The sequence below is a fragment of the Theropithecus gelada genome, chromosome 19 (genome assembly GCF_003255815.1).
Source record: "Theropithecus gelada isolate Dixy chromosome 19, Tgel_1.0, whole genome shotgun sequence".
Lineage (NCBI taxonomy): Eukaryota > Metazoa > Chordata > Mammalia > Primates > Cercopithecidae > Theropithecus > Theropithecus gelada.
In genome coordinates this window covers 7,787,205-7,804,490 of record NC_037687.1, presented here as the reverse complement: position 1 = coordinate 7,804,490, position 17,286 = coordinate 7,787,205, and the positions used below count along the sequence as shown (strand labels likewise).

At 49.3% G+C, this 17,286-nt stretch overlaps 1 pseudogene; it reads right to left on the bottom strand.

The window, feature by feature from the left end:
- Window positions 1-7,901: 7,901 nt before the first annotated feature.
- LOC112613205 lies at window positions 7,902-11,351 on the bottom strand (annotated as a pseudogene).
- Window positions 11,352-17,286: the final 5,935 nt, after the last annotated feature.

The following is a 17,286-nucleotide window of genomic DNA, read 5'->3' as shown; positions in this document are numbered from 1 at the left end:
TTTTTTTTTTTTTTTTTTTGAGACGGAGTCTTGCTCTGTGGCCCAGGTTGGAGGGCAGAGGTTGCAATGAGCTGAGATCGCGCCATTGCACTCCAGCCTGGGCGACAGAGTGAGACTCCATCTGATAAATAAATAAATAAATAAATAAATAAATAAAACAAAACCAAAAAAGAAGAGCTCACCAGAGCCAGGAGCCTGAAACAAAAGTGCTGGTGGAAAGGTTTATGGGGTGCCAGTTTAGGCAGTCATGCCTGCGTAGGACACCTCTGGAAAACCGTAGGGGGCCCTGAGGAGAATCATCTGCCCAAACCATTCAGTTCCCAGGTCAGAGAGCATGACCTGCTCTGCGCCTTTACACAGAATGCCCTGGGCTGAAACACTCCCTTGAAGCACTGGAATGTGACCAGACATCCTGGCTCCTTGTAAAACCAGCCCCCACCAGCTACAGCCCGATAAGTTAAAGATTATCTTCATAGTTAGACATATGCTTTTGGCTTAAAGGAAAGTCATATAACCGTCACTGCTATAGAGCTTTCCAATGACGTACGCTCCCCCTCCTTCACCGTTTCACCCCGTACCAGCTGCTTCTTAGATCAAAAGACTGTACTCAATACATTGTCAGGCAACCAGAGCTCTGGACCTTTTGCAGCCTTCACTCCAGCAACTGGTCCCCTGGACCTGCTTTAAAATCTTAACTTGTCTTTGCTCATTCCTTTGTCGCCACTGGACTTTGGGTATCCATGGGTAGTGTTGACGCTGGACCCCAACATCTGGCGCCCAACGTGGTATCCCCCAAATAACCTGGTGAAGGAATGCTCTAGCGTGGAAAATGAAGGATCGACAGATGGAGGACTCTCGAGGACGAAAAGTTTTTTTTTTTTTCGAGACGGAGTCTAACTCTGTCCCCAGGCTGGAGTGCAGTGGCGCGATCTTGGCTCACTGCAAACTCCAACCTCCCAGGTTCACGCCATTCTCCTGCCTCAGCCTCCTAAGTAGCTGGGACTACAGGTGACGGCCACCACGCCCGGCTAATTTTTTGTATTTTTAGTAGAGACGGGGTTTCCCCGTGTTAGCCAGGATGGTCTCGATCTCCTGACCTCGTGATCCACCTGCCTCGGCCTCCCAAAGTGCTGGGATTACAGGCGTGAGCCACCTGTAGGCGCCTGGCCGATGAAAAGGTTGTTAAGCTCTGCAGGTAAGCGGGGCGCTCGGAGAATTCCAGGGTAACAACAGGAAACTATGGGTCGGCCTGAGAGTAGACACAAGAATTATTTGAGGCTGCGCGCGGTAAAATTCAGGCTCGCCCTGCCGTTCATTACGGTGAAGGAGCAATTTCCCTTAAAACGGATGACCCAGCGCTCTGTCTGGGTCGAACAGTGGCCGCTCCCTAAGGAAAAACTGGGGCGCTTCATGAAATAGTTAAAGAATTACTAGAAAAAGGACATGTTTTACCCACTTTTTCTCCTTGGAATTCCCCAGTATTTGTAATTAAGAAAAAGTCCGGCAGATGGCGCACGCTGACCGACTTCCGAGCGGACAACGCTGTCGTTCAACCCACGGGAGCTTCACAACCAGGGCTCCCCTCCCATCCCCCATTATAATCCCTAAAGACTGGCCGCTTGTTATTATAGATTTAAAAGACTTGTGTTTTTTTGTTTTTTTGTTTTTTTGTTTTTACAATTCCTTTAGCAGAGGCAGATTTCGAAAAATTTGCCTTTACCATTCCTGCCGTTAATAATAAAGAACCTGCAGCCAGATATCATTGGAAGGTTTTACCCCAGGGTATGTTAAACAGTCCCACAATTTGTCAGACTTTGGTAGGCAGAACTATCCAGCCTGTTAGAGATCAATTTCCAGATCCGTGCAGCAAAACATAGAGACCAGCGTATTCAATGTTATTCATCTTTGCAAAAGGCAATTACAAACACTGGATTGCTTATAGCACCTACCAAAATTCAATCACCCACTCCTTTTCAGTATTTGGGAATGCAAGTACAGGAGAGAGCCATTAAGCCTCAAAAGGTTCAAATTAGAAAAGATTCTTTACAAACCTTAAATGATTTTCAAAAATTGTTAGGAGATATTAATTGGATTTGGCCCACTTTAGGAATTCCTACTAATGCTATGTCTAATCTCTCCTCAACAATGAGGGGAGAGGCCGGGCCCGGTGACTTACGCCTGTAATCCCAGCACTTTGGGAGGCCAAGGCAGGCAGATCACGAGGTCAGGAGATCGAGACCATCCTGGCTAACGTGGTGAAACCCCGTCTCTACTAAAAATACAAAAAATTAGCCGGGCGTGGTGGCGGGCGCCTGTAGTCCCAGCTACTCGGGAGGCTGAGGCAGGAGAATGGCGTGAACCGGGGAGGCGGAGCTTGCAGTGAGCCAAGACCGGGCCACTGCACTCCAGTCTGGGTGACAGAGCAAGACTCCATCTCGAAAAAAAAAAAAAAAGAAAAGAAAATTAAGGCACATTGAAGATTGTCTGTGAAAGTTGTGAAAAATGTTATAAAAAGGAATTTATGCAAGAAAGGTTGTATAATGTTTGTTCTGAAGGTCTAAGCAAGTTTTATTTTTATTTTTATTTTTATTTTTTTTTTTGAGACGGAGTCTCGCTCTGTCGCCCAGGCTGGAGTGCAGTGGCGCGATCTCGGCTCACTGCAAGCTCCGCCTCCCGGGTTTACGCCATTCTCCTGCCTCAGCCTCCAAGTAGCTGGGACTACAGGCGCCCGCCACCCCGCCCGGCTAGTTTTTTTTTGTATTTTTAGTAGAGACAGGGTTTCACCATGTTAGCCAGGATGGTCTTGATCTCCTGACCTCGTGATCCACCCGCCTCGGCCTCCCAAAGTGCTGGGATTACAGGGTTGAGCCACCGCGCCCGGCCCTAAGCAAGTTTTAAAATGATAATTGTAAAAAATTCTGTGTGTAGACGTATTTGCTAAAGTTAAAAAGGTATCATCCAGTTGTCCTATACACTAAACATTAAAATAAAGCACAAGTTTTTCTTAAAACACTAACCTGCTCTTTAAAGATTGAAAAAGTCTTTTGGTGCAGGTACCACCCCCTAGAATTTCCAGCACCAGCCTGAAGACTATGACCTCATCAAAGGATCGAAAGAAGAAAATATTCAAGCCAGCTTAAGAAAGACCCTACAAGAACTGCAGCCTCAACAATGCAGCTTCCGCAAACAACACAGGCCCCAGACATCATGCTGAAGAAGCAGAAGACTAAGCCAAATCATTCATTCATTTTTCATTCTCTCACTTTTCCTACTACCTATACCTACTACACTCTATTAAGCTCATATCTTAAATCCATCTTTCTTCGGCCCTGTTACTTTGACAAACAGCGCCTTCTCAGCTTCTAACAACATAACTGCTTGGCTAAAATAATTAACATACCCCCAGTGGGGTTCCTCATTAATAACATATAGTAAACTAAGATGCCAACTAACACTACAGGTCACTTTTTGACTGGAAAAAAAAAATGTTGCTAACTATACTCATGTTTGTCTTCTGTTATTTACTAATCCTAGGAAGCAAAGCTGGAATAAGAGCAGTGACCTCCTTGCCTGACAAACCTGTGGCTGCACATACCTACGCTCTGCAATCAAAAAACCCTAACACAGAAAACAAAAAACGGGGAGGTATTGGGATTCACTCAGGATCGTGGCTGTAATTACGGTAATCGCTATGGCGGTAAGCCTTCCTGGGGCTACAGCAGCCCAAAATTATATCTATTGGATATATGTCCCATTCCCGCTTTTAATTAGGCCTGTCACTTGGTTGGAACCCCCCCGGTTGAGGTTTATGTTAATGACAGTATTTGGATGCCTGGACCAACTGATAACCGAGGCCGTATTCATCCAGAGGAGGAAGGAATGTTAATAAATGTGTCCATTGGTTATTGCTTTCCTCCCATACGTCTGGGGCCTGCAGCAGGATGTTTAGATTACGACAAACAAAGCTGGATGGTTTATGTCCCTACACATCATGGATCAGAGGCCTCTATTCATATAGTTAGTGGAAGGAGCTTTCAATCTAAAACTAAAGTCATATCCGCCGGGCGCGGTGGCTCAAGCCTGTAATCCCAGCACTTTGGGAGGCTGAGACGGGCGGATCACAAGGTCAGGAGATCCAGACCATCCTGGCTAACACGGTGAAACCCCGTCTCTACTAAAAAATACAAAAAACTAGCCGGGCGAGGTGGCGGGTGCCTGTAGTCCCAGCTACTCCGGAGGCTGAGGCAGGAGAATGGCGTAAACCCGGGAGGCGGAGCTTGCGGTGAGCTGAGATCCGGCCACTGCACTCCAGCCTGGGCGACAGAGCCAGACTCAGTCTCAAAACAAAACAAAACAAACAAACAAACAAACAAAAAAAAGTCATATCCTCAGGAAATTCCTACCGTATAGCTAAGATTCTTACTAATCAATTTAGACCAAGAAAGAAAAAATGCCCAGAACAATTGACAGTACGGTCTAAGAAAGCGGAGGTGCTGACCTGGGAAGATTGCATTGCAAATAGTGCTGCAAAAGAACTCCTATGGAATCGTCATCGACTGGACCCCTAAGGGGCAACTTGCGGTAAATTGTACTGGACAGCACAAGGGATATCAAGAGCGGGGCTTCCCAGTTGACTATTCTGATGAGGCACCTACCCAAAAGTATAGAATAAAAGCCAACTTTCCTGTCTTCTGGGAAGGCAGAGGTATGGCTCCTCCACGCCCTAAAATGATTGATCCAATAGTAGGCCCAGAACACCCAGAACTGTGGAAATTAATGACGGTCCAAACCCCAGTACAGATTTGGACAGGAGAATATAAAACATAAACTCGGCTGGGCGCGGTGGCTCACGCCTGTAATCCCAGCACTGTGGGAGGCCGAGGCGGGCGGATCACGAGGTCAGGAGGTCGAGACCATCCTGGCTAACGTGGTGAAACTCCATCTCTACTAAATATACAAAGAAAAAAATTAGCCGGGCATAGAAGCGGGCACCTGTAGTCCCAGGTACTCGGGAGGCCGAGGCAGGAGAATGGTGTGAACCCGGGAGGCGGAGCTTGCAGTGAGCCAAGATCGCACCACTGCACTCCAGCCTGGGTGACGGAGTGAGACTCTGTCTCAAAAAAAAACCCAAAAAAACAAAAAAACCCAAAACATAAACACATAGTAAAAAACTTCAATTTATTGTAGCTTTGACCTCCAAATGGACAACCCCATTACAGGGTTGTGTTAAATCTCCTTTTATGTTGGTAGTAGGACAAATCAATATTCTACCTGATTCTCAAACTACATCATGTCTTGACTGTCGTCTTTTCACTTGCATTGATTCCACAATTGATAAGAATAATAGTATCTTGCTTGTCAGAGCCCGAGAGGGAGTTCATATACCTGTTTCCCTTAATAGACCTTGAGAAGCCTCCCCTTCTATACACATAGTAACTGAAATTCTAAAGGGAATATTAAATAGAACCAAGATATTTATTTTTACTCTTACAGCGATAATCACGGGCATTATTGCTGTTACCACCACGGCCGCAACCACAGGTGTTGCTTTACATTCTTCTGTTCAAACTGCTGATTATGTTAACTAGTAGTAAAAGAATTATTCCAAGCTTTGGAATATGCAGACGCAAATTGATCAAAAATTAGCTAATCAAATGAACGATCTCTGTCAAACAGTACTGTGGATGGGGGATCGAATTATGAACTTGGAACATAGAATATAAATGCAGGGTGATTGGAATACTTCTGATTTTTGCATTACTCCTCAATCTTATAATGCCTCTGTGCATCACTGGGATAAGGTCAAACGCCGTTTAGAGGGAAAAGAGGAAAATTTAACACTGGATATAGCAAAATTAAAGGAACAAGTTTTTGAGGCATCTGAAGCTCACTTAACTCTCATACCTGATGCTGATGCCCTTAATGGAGCCATTGATGGGCTCTCTGTCCTGAATCCTCTGAAATGGATTAAAACTGTTGGAGGATCAACTGCTGCAAACTTTGCTTGAATTTGTGTTTATCTATGCTGTTTATTTTTAGTCTACAGGTGAGGAAGACGCCTCGGGAGAGAAGTCGGACACTGTGAGCAAGCCACGATAGCAATGGTGGTTATTAATTTAAAAAAGGGGGGGGGCAAGTGGTGGTGGAAAGGTTTATGGGGTGCCAGTTTAGTCAGTCGCCCTGAGTAGGACACCTCTGGAAAACCATAGAGGTCCCTAAGGATAATCATTTTCCTAAGCCATTAAGTTCCCAGGTCAGACAGCATGACCCGCTCTGGGCTGAAACACTCCCTTGAAGCACTGGAATGTGACCAGACATCCTGGCCCCTATAAAACCAGCCCCCACCAGCTGCAGCCCGATAAGTTAAAGATTATCTTCGTAGTTAGACATACGCTTTTAGCTTAAAGGAAATTCATCTAACCGCCACTGCTATAGATCTTTCCAATGACGTACCCTTCCCGTCCTTCACCCTTTCACCCCCTACCAGCTGCTTCTTAGATCAAAAGATTGTACTCAATAAATTGTCAGGCAACCAGAGCTCTGGGCCCTTTGCAGCCTTCACTCTAGCAACTGGCCCCCTGGATCTGCTTTAAACAATCTTTTTTTTTTTTTTTTTTTGAGATGGAATCTCCCTCTGTCGCCCAGGCTGGAGTGCAGTGGTGCCATCTTGGCTCACCGCAACCTCTGCCTCCCGGGTTCACGCCATTCTCCTGCCTCAGCCTCCCAAGTAGCTGGGACTACAGGCGCCCGCCACCGTGCCCAGCTAATTTTTTGTATTTTTAGTAGAGACAGGGTTTCACCGTGTTAGCCAGGATGGTCTCGATCTCCTGACCTCGTGATCCACCCACCTCGGCCTCCCAAAGTGCTGGGATTACAGGTGTGAGCCACCGTGCCCAGCCTAAAATCTTAACTTGCCTTTTCTCATTCCTTCATCACCACCAGACTTTGGGTATCCACGGGTAGTGTTGAGGCTGGACCCCAACAAAAAGTGGCTCCCCCGTGCCCATCAGCTACCCGCTCCATGCATTCCTCTGTTAAATCACGGATCACATTGTTCCTGTGCCCAGCCAGACCAGAATGTGGAGGTCCTGGGGGTAAGGACTGGGTTTGACCCATTCCTGTGTCCCCAGCACCCTCTGAACCAAACTCTGTGTCAGGGGGCTGAGAATTTTAACAGTGCTGAGGGGACAACTGCCCCTACTTTCAAGCCTTCCTGGCCTAGTGCAGGTTACTCACTGGGTTTGGAAGCATCATGGGACTATGAGGTCACTTAGAGAGATCGGGGTCACTCACAGAGCTCATATCAGGGCCTCTGGGATAAAGCTTAGAAGAGCTCACCAGAGGGCTGGGCATAGGTGGTTCACACCTGTAATCCCAGCACTTTGGGAGGCTGAGGCGAGTGGATCGATTGAGCCCAGGAGTTTGAGACCAGCATGGGCAACATGGTGAAACCCCATCTCTACAGAAAATACAATAATGAGCCAGGTGTGGTTGTGCACGCCTCTAATCCCAGCCACTTGGGAGGCTGAGGCAGATGGATCACTTGAGGTCAGGAGTTTGAAACCAGCCTGGGCAACATGATGAAACCCCGTCTCTACTAAAAAATAAAATGTTAGCCAGGCATGGTGACACACGCCTGTAATCCCAGCTACCCGGGAGGCTGAGGCACGAGGAATCCCTTGAACCTGTGAGGTGGAGGTTGCAGTGAGCTGAGATTGTGCCACTGCACTCCAACCTGGGCAACAGAGTGAGATTCCATCTCAAAAGAAGGAAGGAAGGAAGGAAAGAAGGAAGGAAGAAAAGGAAGGGAGGGGAGGGGAGGGGAGGGAAGGGAAGGGAAGAGAAGGGAAAGGAAGGGAAGAAAGAAGGAAGGAAGAGCTCACCAGAGCCAGGAGCCTGGATCCACTTCTCAAACCTTAATTGATGCTCCCCCAGGCTGCGAAGAGAGCTTTGTAGGAAGTACCATTCTCCCTTTTGCAGGAAGGTGCAGGAAAACCAAATAGCTCCATTCCTCAGTTGCCTGACCTTGGCTAGGAGGAGAGGTGGGGTCAGACCACTGGGATCCAGAAATGGAGATTTTGGAGCCAGTGAAGGTTAGATTAGGTGTCCATGAGGTCAGAGCAGAGGTCCCAGAGTGCAGGCACCGGACAGGGCTGGGCCTGGCTGATTGGTTCTCACAGTGGTGGATGGAGAAAAGAAAATCATTGCCAGTAGGTTCCAGGAGCCGGGATGGTGCATGGCACCCCATTGGGCACTGGGCATGGCTCTGGAGCACCGGGCGGGTTCAGCACCATGCCTCTTCTCACAGATCCGGTCAGCCTTATCATCACATGGTGGGTCCATCCACAACCCCGTGCCCAGAATCATGACACAGGCCTCGAACCCCCAAGATTCACTGGGTTCCCCTGTAACCAGTGGCTGCAGCAGTTGAATGGGGGGTGGGGTGTTGCTGGGAATCTAGGCTGAGGATGGACTCAGGACTTCCCTCTTCCATCCCAGGCTCTAGCCTGTTTATTGCTTGGGTCTACCCTAGACACCGTAAGTGTCTAACCTGAGTGTACACTTGGGATATAACTTACTAACGCCCAGAATTTAACCCAAGGATACTTCCTGGGGTCTAGCCTGCCCATCCCTAAGAATGGAGTCCCAGCCAAGCGGGTCCCTGAGATCTGGCCAAAGCAGGTCCTTTTTTTTTTTTTTTTTTTTTTTTGAGACGGAGTCTCACTCCCTCTGCCAGTCTGGAGTGCAGTGGCGCAATTTCGACTCACTGCAACCTCTGTCTCCCAGGTGCAAGTGATTCTCGCGCCTCAGCCTCCCGGGTTAGCTGGTGCGCCACCACACCTGGCTAATTTTTTATATTTTTTTGTTGAGACGGGGTTTCGGGGTTTCGTCACGTTTCACATGCTGGTCTTGAACTCCTGACCTCAGGTGATCCGCCCGCCTCGGCCTCAAAGCATGTCCTCTAGAGTCTAACCTGTGGCCCCCAGGTTTCACCAGGAGCCCTTCTCCTACCTGAAGCTGAGTGGGACTCTGTCCACCCACGAGGAGCCCTGAACCTTGCACAAGTGTTGCACCGCCTTGCGGCCCATCCAGTATTCAAGGGCGCTAGTGTGATGACTCAGGAAGTCCTAGAAAGGAGGAGACACCTGAGCCTGCAGAGTCCTGCCCCCTCCCGCACCGCCCCACCGCCCGGCCACGCCCCCTCGGGTGAACGCCCCCTTCTCCTGCACACCTGCTCCTCCAGGCCCCCTACAGATGTGCGCTGGCATCGGCGCAGTGGCCTTGCGCCTCTGCCCACGTGGGTCTTCGGCACAGAGAAATAGTAGCAGGAGCTCCCGAAGGGCAGCCACGACGTGGGACACGGCTCACAGGAACCTGCGGGGTGGCGAGGGTCACAGAGGTCGAGCAAACGGAGAGGATGCAGGGGGTAGGGGTTTGGCCCCAAGGGCCCAGGGGTGGAACCACAGGACCAGGCCAGGGTCAAAGAGGGGGGCCGGCGAGGCACACGGGCAGGGTCCACTTACACCCTCCCATCCCCCTTCCCCCCCCGCTACCCCCTTTCCCCGTCACCCTCACTGTTCTGCAGCCTCACTGCCTCCAGCGCCAGGAACAGCCCAGAGCGGACGTCCTAGCGGTCCCTGCCGGCTTCAGCCAAGCCCTGGGTCACTGCGGGGTCAAGGGAATGGGGATTTTGGCTGGGCTCAAGGTCAGGAGCAGGATCATGACTAGCTAATGGTCAGGACCCCTGTCCGTAGTCATTGTACCCTCGGTGCCGGCGACCAGGATGGCACAGGGTCAAGGACGGTTACAACTGGGCAGGGTCCAGGTGTGGCCGACTCTAGGAGTGGCAGTCAAGGTCAGAGTGCAGCGTCAGGATCAGGACGGGGTGCATGATCGGGGTCAGCGGTCAGCACTCAGGACGAGGACGGGGTCGGGGTCGGGACACACGGCCAGGACTCAGGGCTGGCGTCGCGGCGGGCTCTCACCGCGCTCAAGCAGTTCCCGCAGGGCGCTCTCCGGCTCCATCAGCTTTGCCTGCGCCTCCCAAGCTCCGAGCGCGTGGTCTGCAGTTGCGTCTGCGTCCGCGAACCTGAGAGCTGCTGGACGAGAGGGGCGGGGACCGCGAGGATGGGGCGGGACTTCGGAGACCAGCCCGTCCCGCCCAGCTCGCAGCAGGCCTCGCCCCTGTCCCCCCTCCCATCCCGGCCACAAGACCCCGCCCCTGCGCGCCCACCGCCTCGGCCGCGCGGCGTCACAGCAGCTGCGGCAGACTCGGATCTCCTCCTTCAGGGCACCCAGTGCCGCCGTCTGCTTGGAGGCTGGAACGACCCCCGCTCCAAAACGCATGCCCGCCGGGTCACTTGGGAGGACTCAGGGTCCCCCTTCCCCACCCCGGGGCCAGCCTCAGGGACCATAGGGCCCTCACGCACCCGAGACTCCATCTCCGGGGTCTCAGACGCTCCTGCCCCGCATGCCCCTGGGGCCCAGGCGTCCGGCTCTGCACGCACCTTTTGTCCTCAGCAGGTCCTGGCAGCCGAGCAGCGCCGCGCGCTCCGTGAAGGCTGCGGAGAGAGGCTCCTGCAGGCAAGGCCAGGGACTGGGGAATCCTCCCCTCGCCCGGGGGGTGCGGGGTCCCCCGACTCGGAACCACGGAGCGAGCCGGCAGTCGTACAGCGCACACGACGTGCACACAAGTCGATGGGAGACAAACGCGCGGGGACTCGCACACATACGAGCACGCCATGCGCACACGCGTGAGTGCACATGGCCCGAAGATGTACACACACTCTGCTCACACTCAGACGCGAGCAGGACGCCAGGGCGCAGTTGGTGCGCCACGAAACGGGGGTTTTGTGTCCCCAGGGGGGTCGGACGCAACGCTTCCCCACTGAGAGTCACTCACCCTTGGACAATAGGATACTCAGAATCACAGCCCACAGGACTGTGGCGACCAGGACAGCCAGGGCCAGGAAGAGGGGTCTCCGGCTCCAGTGCACCCAGCGTCCCCAGCTCCCTGGCAGAACAAGGAGGGCATGCTGGGTCCCCCAGGACTGAGCCCTGGAGGCCTGGGTTCCTCCCAGGAAACTGAGATTCAGAGAAGTTAAGTAACTTGCCTGTGGTCACACAGCTTCTAAGTGGCAGAGTGGGAACTGGACCCTGGTCCAACTGGCTCTGTGGCCTGTGGTGTGTCTCCTGCACCCACGACCCTGACCTGTCTTGGCTCTTCCCTCCCCTCCCCCATCAAACCCCAAACACTGGGACAGGGATGAGGCAGTCTGGTTGCTCATACCTCCAGGGACCTCCTCTGAGCTGCCCCCCCAGCCCCACTTGCTGTACCTGGTGGTGTCCATGGCGGTGCAGGCCCCCAGTCCCTGGCAGAGATATAAATTTCACCTCCGTCCTCACTGGACCTACTCACTCCCTTCCTTCCTTCCCATTTTCTTGGCCTCAATTCCTGGCAACAGGTACCCAAGGACCAATCACAGGGTTGGGCCCTTTCTGGGCTGGGCTGGGCTGAGGTGCGCTGGGAGTGAGGCGGGGTAGTTCCAGCCTCCCGGTCCTCATCGCTGCAGCTCCATCCCCAGGCTAGTGCCCGGGGCTTCTCTGCTGGCTCCTGAGAAAGCCCCCAAGGTGTAGCTCCCCAGGCCAGTTCAGGTCCCTCCTCAGAGGCTGGGTCTGAACCTGACCTTGATTCAGTCCCTCCGTACCAGAAGAGAGCAAACACAGGTTTTGGTGAGGAGGTGGTCTGCTGAGCTGCAGGACTCTACCACTCGGTGGGTGGTGGATGGGGGTGTGGGGTGTGTAGTGTGTAGCTTCAGGAAGCCTCAACTTTCTTTTTCTTTTTTTCTTTTGAGACAGTCTCCCTCTGTTTGCCAGGCTGGAGTGCAGTGGTGCAATCTCGGCTCACTGCAACATCCGCCTCCCAGGTTCAAGCAATTCTCTTGCCTCAGCCTCCCGAGTAGCTGGGATTACAGGTGTGTGCCACCATGCTTGGCTAATTTTTGTATTTTTAGTTGGTTGCAGCGAGCCAAGACTGCGCCACTGCACTCCAGCCTGGGTGACAGAGCGAGACTCCATCTCAAAGTAAACAAGCAAACAAAAGCAAAAAAAACCATAAAGGTACCAATTCTTCCCAATTGAACCTACAAATTAACTACAAACTAAATATAAATTCCAGCTCAATTTCTTTGAGGACCTTAACAAACTTATTCTAAAATGTATGTGGAGGAATAATTTTTCATGAATTGTAAGTCACTTTAGGGAAAAAAGTTAATATAGGAAGACTCGCCCTACCAGACTGTAAACCATATTTTGATAAAACATTAATTAAAAAAAAAAGTGTGGTGTTGGTGTAGAAAGAGGCAACTAGATTAAATGGAAAGAATATAACACAATTGGATTATGTAGAACAAGATTTTGGGAAAACTGGTTCAGTACATGGAGAAAAAACTCCTCCGTTACAACATATACAAATCTGGAATTCAGCAGCATCTCAGAGCTAATGATAAAAGACAAAACTGTTAGGCTAATTGAAGAAAAGGTAGGCACTTGTCTTTGTGGCCTAGAGTTGAGAAAAACTTGAAGTTGATCCCATAGCAAAGGAGAAGAAAAGATACATTGGACTATATCAAAATTAAGAATCTCTGTTAAACCAAGGACATAGTAGATAGAATTAACAGTTGAGTAGCAGATGGGGGGAGATAATTGCTGCTTATAAAATAAAAAAGCAGTTTATTCCAGGAATATGCAAAAATACTTCTGCAAATTAAAAAAAAAAAAAAGACAGTCGAGCATGGTGGCTCATGCCTGTAATCCCAGCACTTTGGGAGGCTGGGGCGGGTGGATCACTTGAGGTCAGGAGTTCAGGATCAGCCTGGCCAACATGGTGAAACCTCATCTCTACTAAAAATACAAAAATTAGCCAGGTGTGTGGTGGGACATACTTATAATCCTAGCTACTCAGGAGACTGAGGCTGGAGAATCGCTTGAACTCTGGAGGAGGAGGTTGCAGTGAGCCAAGATTGTGCCACTGCACTCCAACCCGGGTGACAGAGCAAGACTGTCTCAAAAAGAAAAAAAAAAAAAAGAAAAAACCCACACACAAAAATCAATAGAAAAATGGGCCAGGGGAATGAAAAGGCAATTCATAAAAGAAGCCAAAGATTGAGTACATATTTCAGGAAATCTTAATGTCTACTTAACTGTAGAAAAAATAATGAGGTACCACCTTATACCAATTAAAATAGCAACCATTAAAAAGGTGCATAGTATTAAGTGTTGGTGAAGATATGAGGAAGTGGGAACTGTTGCTCACTGCTGGTGGAAGTATGAATTAGTTCAGTAATTTGGAAGACAGTCTGGAAGTATGTAGTGAAATACAGGTGGCATATACTCTCTGATATTTTAAAAAGAGATACTTTTTAGAGGTTTCCCCAAGGGCATTTACAAGGATGTTCAGCACAGTGTTGTTTACAGTAGCAGAGTTGGGGGAAACCTACAAGCCCCTGAGCAGGCAAAGAGTAAGTAAAGTGTGGTGAGTACACACATGAAAAAAATCACTAATAAACTCATTGTCCAGGCAGCAGCAGTCCAGATTCTCAGTAGCCTAGAGCTGGGATAAGCAGAAAGAATTTGATTCAGTTACACACACACACACACACGCACACTCCAAGTATGTATAAAAATTAAGGATATGACTTCACTATTATGAAATTATGCATGCAACAAAATTACACCTGTACCCCGTAAATTTATAGCAACAAGAATGGCAAACGTAAGCGTATTTTCTTTTAAAAACTAATGTAAGGGCATGTATCAAACACATCAGAATGCATGTCTATGGTACAGAGGGAGGAGGAAGGGTTAAACATTAAAAGTTAGCAATGCTTAGGAGACACTGAAGGGTTAACAAAACTTAGCTTCCTAGACTCTTCCTTCTAGAAGTTCCCTTGTTCCCAAACCATTTGACTCATCTCGCTTTCATCATCAGAAACAGAGCCATGTCAACAGGCGCTGAAAGCTGACTTAGCAGCAGGCTTAACCGTAGGGCAGAACTTTTTGGAGGGCACACCCTCTTCATTACGAGGCTTTCAGGGACAGGTGCTCAATGGGAGGAAATCGGAAAAAACCACAAGGATTGCACAATCTCCGTCCAAGGCCACCATCAGAATGTGTTCTGGGGAAAGGATTTAGATGGCAGTGTTTCATCAGGCCTTATGGAGGAGATAGATTAGTTCATTTGGGAAATCGGAGGAGGTTTTCTGGAAGAGATAGCATGAGACGTGTGGCTTCGACAACATGTGTACCATGGACTGAGAAAGGAAGGACACACCAGGCACAGGGCACAGCCAGGGCAAAGGCAAGGGGGCAGGAAAGTGGGGCTCTGCTGGATACACCTGTGGCTGAAGCTGCCTTGGCAAGCTGGGGCAGAGCTGTCCAGCTTAGCAAGGAAGCCAGAAGGTTGCCCATCAATGTCCTGTGCCCAGACCTCACTGCAGGGTAACTGAGAGGGGAAGAGAGGTCCTAGAAGGAGGCAGCAGACCTCTACCCTCTATCCCTGGCCCAGGACAAGGAAGGGAGGCCTGTTTCTCAGGTGGGCGGGGAACATGTAACAAGGGAATTTGAAGACAATATGATGAGTCTGGGAAGTACAAGAGACTGTGAGGACCACTGGAGACACTGGCTGAGCCTGGAGGATCCAAGAGGGTTTCCTGGAGGAGGTGATGCTTGAGGAAGGATTCAGAATTATTCCAGAAGAGATCAATACATTAAAGAATGTTCTCAATATGGTATCAGCACATGCAAGAATAGAGGATAAGGGAACAGGACTCGTTGGAGAAGCTGAGACTAATTCAGGGGCAATCATCTGGGGCTAGGGGGTCAGCTGGGGTCACATCATACAAGGACCTGAAGAGCAGGGACAAGAGGTTTGGACGAATGTGGGAAGAAGGTGAAAGTCACAAGATTCAGCTGCAAGGCCATGACCACTCTGGTTTCCATTCTCTGCAGAGATGAGAGGATTGCTGTAACCAGGGGAGCCAGCCCACTGCAAGGGCATGTGGCACATTCATTGTCGCTGTGAATTTTGGCTTTGCTTTTTTATCACGAAGCATGCAAAGAGGTATGTAGAAACAAATATAAACACTTATGCCTTCCACTCAGCTTTTTCAAGTTTTGACATCTTCATGTATTTCAGATCACCTTAAAAGTAAAGCATCATCACACAACAAATCATAACAAATAGAGTAGAGATCCCTTGTACCACACCCTGCTCCTATTCCCCTCCCTAAGTTAACCGCCCTCCCAAACTTGGTGTTTATCTTATTTAAAATAGTTATGCATGTACCCAAGGACAATATTTGGGATTTTGTTTTTGGGGGGGGAAGGAGTCTCACTCTGTCACCCAGGCTGAAGTGCAGTGGTACGATCTCGGCTCATTGCAACCTCCGCCTCCCAGGTTCAAGCAATTCTTCTGTCTCAGCCTCTTGTATAGCTGGGACCACAGGCACACGCCACCACGCCCAGCTAATTTTTATATTTTTAGTACAGACGGGGTTTCACCGTATTGATCAGGCTGGTCTTGAACTCCTGACCTCAGGTGATCCACCCGCCTCAGCCTCCCAAAGTGTTGGGATTACAAGCGTGAACCAGTGCGCCTGACCTATGTTGGTTTGTTTTGCACATCTGGAAACTTTACAGGAATGTTACCACATAGTCTATATCCTTCCGCAACTTGTTTTTGTCCTCTCTACATTACACTTACGAGATATATCTGTTCAACACTCATTATTCACTTAAAAATGAAGACAAGCACAAAAAATAAATGCTTAGTAAACAGAGAACAGAATAAAGCTTTCTTAATTTGAGAAGTGGCAATTTCCAGGATCCTACAGAAATATCTTACATAATACTAAAATATGAGAAACATTTTGGGTAAAATGAAGAGCAAATAAAGATGTCCACGGTTTAGTGGGTTGATTTACATCTCCCTAAAAGACTTGCTGAATGCCTGACCTCTGGTATCTGTGAATGTGACCTTTAAAATTGGGAAATAGGGTTTTTTTTTTTTTTTTTTTTTTTTTTTTTTTTTTGAGATAGAGTCTCACTCTGTTTCCCAGGCTGGAGTGCAGTGGTGACATCTCGGCTCACTGCAAAACTCTGCTTCCCAGGTTCAAGTGATTCTGCTGCCTCAGCCTCTTGAGTAGATGGGATTAAAGGTGTGTGCCACCATGCCCTGTATTTTTAGTAGAGACAGGGTTTCTCCATGTTGGTCAGGCTGGTCTCAAACTCCTGACCTCAAGTGATTCACCTGCCTCAGCCTCCCGAAGTGCTGGGATTACAGACGTGAGACACTGTGCCTGGCCGAGAAATAGGGTCTTTGCTGATATAACTACATTATGGTAAGGTCATGAGAGTGGTCCCTAATCCAATATCACTGTGTCCTTATATGAAGAGGAGAAAGATACAGAGGGAAGATTGTGTAAAGGGGCAAGAGGGAAGAAAACCACATGACGAAAGAGGCAGAGAGTCAAGCCAAGGGTCTACAAGCCAAGGAATGCCAAAGGTTGTTGGCAACGGTGACCGACCTGGATCCCTATTGTACTGAACAAAGGATGACGAATGCGGGAATAGAGATAACGGCAAAAGAGTGTATTTGGAAGAAGGCGTCAGGGGTCTCCTTGCTTCTAGTGAACAAGGGCCCTGAGCTTTAGAGCCCTTTGCTTTTTTTTTTTTTTTTTTTTTTGAGACGAAGTCTTGCTCTGTCGCCCAGGCTGGAGTGCAGTGGCTGATCTCGGCTCACTGCAAGCTCCGCCTCCCGGGTTTTACGCCATTCTCCTGCCTCAGCCTCCCAAGTAGCTGGGACTACAGGCGCCGCCACCTCGTGCGGCTAGTTTTTTTTTTTTTTTTTGTAGTAGAGATGGGGTTTCACCGTGTTAGCCAGGATGGTCTCGATCTCCTGACCTTGTGATCCGCCCGTCCTGGCCTCCCAAAGTGCTGGGATTACAGGCTTGAGCCACTGCGCCTGGCCAGCCCTTTGCATTTTATTGGGTAGATAAAAGTAAATAAAAGTCCTGGAGTTTTTCTCCACTGAGGGGGATACTGCATTGTCAGGTCCTTTCTGTCCTGAGAACTGGTGGCTTTCCTTTTTAAAATGTCCAGTTTTCCCACAGTTATAACATTTTCCCGCTTTAGGGCTTAATCCTCGGCTCCTTTGAGATTTGTCAACTACTAAATCAGCCATTGCTTCCGCTAACATTGCAGAGCGATGAAGGTCAGGTCCTACAT